Below are 4,511 nucleotides of genomic sequence, written 5' to 3' on the forward strand. Positions count from 1 at the left end.
AGAGGACCTGGGTTCGATTCCCATGGTGGCTAACAACTGTCCTAACTCCAGTTCCAGGGGATCTGACACCCTCTTCTAACCTCTGCAGGCATTACATGATACAGGTGCACTTACACATATGTACGCAAAACATACCTATAAAATTTTTTTAATTTTTAAATTTCAGAAATAAATAATTCATAAACTTTAAATTGTACATCCATTCTGAATAATATGATGATGAAATTTCCCATTTGTCCCACTCTGACTCGTCCAGGATGTGACTCACCTTTCATGCAATGGAAATACAGTATATGTCACCTGCCCTTTAGTTATTCAGTGACCATCTGGGTTGTGAGATGGGCTGTCACCATGTCACTGTGCTTATATTCAAGGGACCCTTATTTTATGCATAATGCCCCAAGCACAAGAGTAGTAATGTTGACTTTACTGCAGCATATTGGCGTATTTGACCTATTTTATTATTGGTTATTTTTATTGTTCTCTCACTGGGCCTAATCTATCAATGAAGTTTAATGCAGTTTGTATGTGTAGGGGAGAATGTGGTGACTCGGGAGCATGGGTCTGTCTGGAATGTATCTCCTACGGGTTGTGAGGTGCTTTGCATCTTGCCCATTTTTTTATATTTTATTTATCTATTTATCTATTTATTTATTTTATGTGTATGAGTGTATTGCCTACATGTATGTGAGTGCACCCATGTCATGCAATGCTGCAAAGGTCAGAAGAGGGCGTCAGATTCCCCTAGAACTGGAGTTAAGGATGCTTTGTAGCCGCCATGTGGGTGCTGGGAATCAAACCCGGGTCCTCTGCAAGAGCAGTCAGTGCTCTTAACCGCTGAGCCCTCTCTCCAGCCCTTCTTGTCCTTTTTTTTTTTTTTTCTTTTTTTGTCTTTTTGAGACAGAGTCTCCCTGTAGCCCCAGCTGGCCTGGAACTCACTATGTAGACCAGGCTGGCCTTGAACTCACAGAGATCCGCTTGCCTCTGCCTCCCAAGTGCTGGGATTAAAGGTGTACGCCACCACACCCAGCCCTCTTGTTCATTTTTTTAAAAAATATTTTATTTAATTGGGAACCAAGCGCAGGTCTTCAGGCTTGATTGCAAATGCCTTATCTGCTGAGCAGTCTTTCCCACCCTAATGGTCTTCATCCAGAGTACCATCTGTTCTCTAGGGTGTCAGCAACTGAGAAGCAGGTGAATCCTAAAATGGTTCCTATGGTAAATGGTTTCAAGAAATTGGATGCCACAGATCTCAGGTGGAGAATTTTGACATTATCATGAATATGTCTTTCACATAAACTGTGGAAAGGCTGAAAGCACAACTGGATTAAGAAATACCCCTTTCTCTGAGAAAGGATTATCTGGATTGTCTTGAGCTTCTGCAGCCTTGGTGGACAGTGAAGGAAATTGTGAAATATCCCTTAAATAAAGATTTATTCACTTTAAAAATTTTATTTATTATTTTTATTTTTGTATGTATGCATGTATTGTCATACATGTATGTAAGCACACTCATGTCATGCAATGTCCACAAGGACAGAAGAGGATGTCGGATCCCCTGGAACTGGAGTTATGGACAGTTGTTAGCCACCATGTGGGTGCTGGGATTCCGACCCGGGTCTTCTGCAAGAACAGCCAGTGTTCTTAACTGCTGAGCCATCTCTCCAGACCCTCTCTTGTCCATTTTTATAGTCCGATGCTTATCTGCTCTGTTGGGCTGTGGGATACAGGCTGCTGGGCCTGTGGCTCCTAGCACACATCAAGACAGGCACAGCGGACAAGGTCAGTAAGGGTTTGCTGAGTGAGTGAACAATATACCAAGCTCCCTGAGGGTAAAAACTGTATTCTCTCAGAATCATGAGATTTCTCCAGCCATGTTTATCCCTGAGAATGATGGGGTTTCTCTAGCCACAGAGTTCTCTGTGAGAAACAATGGCCACCACCTCAGCCTGTCTCTTCCTTCTGACCGGCCTATAATCCAGCTTCCACCATATCCTCCTCTCCAGTCCTGGCTATTGGCTCTCCAGGCCAAATCCTAAAGGCTTTGCTTCCACACAAACCACACAGGGGGCTCAGCTGCTCTGCCTTCCCCAGAGCCCCGAGGTCCTCCCAGCTCAGGGTCAAGGCAAGCCTCACCTCTTTGAAGGACCCTCTGTCACTTGGGTCTGCCCTGACTGGCTGGGTGTGCCTCAGCTGGCCTCAGTTTTCTTAGCTGAAAAGTTAAGAGGGTCACTTTGATCACTGTGGGCTCAGCTTTGTCAGCTGACTGTCAGAGCCAGCTGTAGGGAGGACTGGGGCTTTCCTATTAATATTACTACTCCTTGTGGCTCCTTGGGTCCCAGGGCTGAGGGGCTGCATGTCTCCTTGTGGCCACTAGATGGCACCCAGGGGCCACACAGCACCCTGAAGGCTGACCTCCAGAAGCATCTCACCCATGAGCCCTCAGGACCACAGGCCCCACCTCCTCTTCAGACTGGCAGAGGATGGGGCTTGGAGGTGAGGGGTGAGTTTGGGAGACCGAGGCAAACCTGAATTTGGACGTTCTAGGCCAGACCCTCCTCTTAATGAGTGACTTGGCTTTCCACTTGGTGGTGAACTTGCAGGGTCTCTGGGACCTGAGGTTCATCTCCCAGGGAACAGAAAACTGCCACTCACATGTGATGCCCTGGCCCGCTCATGGCACAGTGCTGACTTCCAGGAGCACCATCTGTCCATGTCATCAGCATGGCTTCGTAACTGCATACTGCTTCAGGGTCTCTTCTGAGGAGAATTCTGGGCAGGATGCCTGGGAATCTGGGTCTGCATTTGGCTGTCCTCTTGCTGTGTGACCTTTGGCAAATCGCTTCCCGTCTCTGGTCCTCTGCCTGGTTACAACCAGTCTCAAGAGGTTGGGAGTGTCATGGAAAAATAAGGGCTTGGGAATCAGGCAGACTTGGGTGTGAATACTGTCCATGTGGCTTCCAGCTGTGTGACCTTGGACCTCTCCGGCCTCTCTGGTAATTGTGATTATTTGTTCTAAGTCTGTCTGCTTGAATCTACTGTAAGTTTCACGAGGGGCCTGACTCAGGTCTGTGGGGTTCACCTACATAAACTCAGCTCTCAGCTTGGGGTCTGACACAGATAAGCCCTCAGCCTTGGAGATCTGGTGTGATGATGGTCATTATTGCTGCTTTGTGTACTTGGCAGGCAGTGTCCCTAGTCACCCTCAGACTTCATAGCTATTGGGTAGATGAGGAAATTGGGGGCCAGAGAACATAGGTCCTTGGCCAAGGTCACATAGTCACAAACTGACCGAGGCTGATTGAAACTGAGCTTCAAGAGAACGAGTGCTGACAGACATAGTGACTTAAGAGCAGTCTCCGAAGACATCCACATCCTAATCGGAATCATCTTTGCGCCTTACTTTATATGGCAAAGGAGCCCTGGCAGATGAAACTTTAAGACTCTCAAGACAAGGATGTGACCCGGTGGGCCCCATGGAATTGTAAGGATCCCTCCGAGAGAGGCAGAGTGTGGGAGGAAAGACGGACAGGGAAGCAGGAGAAAGTCCACACATGGGCACACAGTGAAGATGCAGCCATTCCGAAAAAGAGAAGAAAACCTGCCCTGCTGACCCCAGAAGCCAAAGTCTAGAGCTGAACTTTGTGGCTAGAACTGGAAGAGTATGATATGGACTGGGGCTCAGTTGGTTGATAGAATGCTTGCCTAGCATGCACTAGCCCTGGGTTCTATCCTCAGAACCATATAAACTGGGTGTGGCTTGTACACCTTTAATCTCAGCACTCAAGAGGTGGAGGTAGGAGGATCAGGAAGAGTTCAAGGCCATCCTCCACTACATAAGGAGTTCAAGGTTAGCCTCGGGTACATGAGACCTTGCGTCAAAAAAAAGCAAAGCAAAGTGTGTGCTATTTTACACTGCTGGGTTTGTTAGTCACTTGTTCAAGCAGCCCTAGGAAGCACTTAAGATAATGTCCAGAAAGCAAGTGGCAGCTCCTTCTGGTGCTAACCTTCATCTTCCAGCCAGGAAGGAAGGTAGAGAGGGAGGATGGTGGAGAAGGAAGACTTCTACGGTCCCCAGCTCAAAACCCCATTACATAGCCAGAGAGCCTGAGGCCAGAGAGCTGAAGGAGGGCACCACCTCCTGGCTGCTCTGGTTCCCAGCTTTGGGTAGCCTGGGCGAATCTGTTAGTTGGAGCCCATTTTCCAGGTGAGGAGACCGAGGCCTGGTTTTACCTGGGAAATGTGCCACCTTCACCCCAAGCTGATGGGGTGTAGGCAAGCTTCAAGCTCATCGAGCCTTCTTCAAAAGGCAAAGGCCTGTTCTCTCCCCTTCTGACCATGGCTCCTATTTGTCCCCAACAGGCAGGGGCCAGGCGGGTCTGGGAAAGCCAGACAGTGCGGAGCCCAGCTGTGTGGAGGATGGGAACATCTTCAGCCTGGGAAAACTCTGAGGCCTTCCTGTCCCCACCCCCCAGGCAAGCTTCAAGCTCATCGAGCCTTCTTCAAAAGGC

The 4,511-nt window shown here is 48.5% G+C and overlaps 1 long non-coding RNA gene across 1 annotated transcript; it reads right to left on the minus strand.

The window, feature by feature from the left end:
* Positions 1 to 1,619: 1,619 nt before the first annotated feature.
* On the minus strand, positions 1,620 to 3,099 carry LOC115072031. Its single transcript, XR_003851086.1, has 3 exons — positions 2,656 to 3,099; positions 2,137 to 2,212; positions 1,620 to 1,749 (listed from the first exon to the last, which is right to left on the minus strand). It is a non-coding gene; the product is annotated as an uncharacterized LOC115072031 (long non-coding RNA).
* Positions 3,100 to 4,511: the final 1,412 nt, after the last annotated feature.

This window comes from Nannospalax galili, unplaced genomic scaffold, assembly GCF_000622305.1.
Source record: "Nannospalax galili isolate Female #2095 unplaced genomic scaffold, S.galili_v1.0 scaffold39, whole genome shotgun sequence".
In the NCBI taxonomy this organism is placed as follows: domain Eukaryota; kingdom Metazoa; phylum Chordata; class Mammalia; order Rodentia; family Spalacidae; genus Nannospalax; species Nannospalax galili.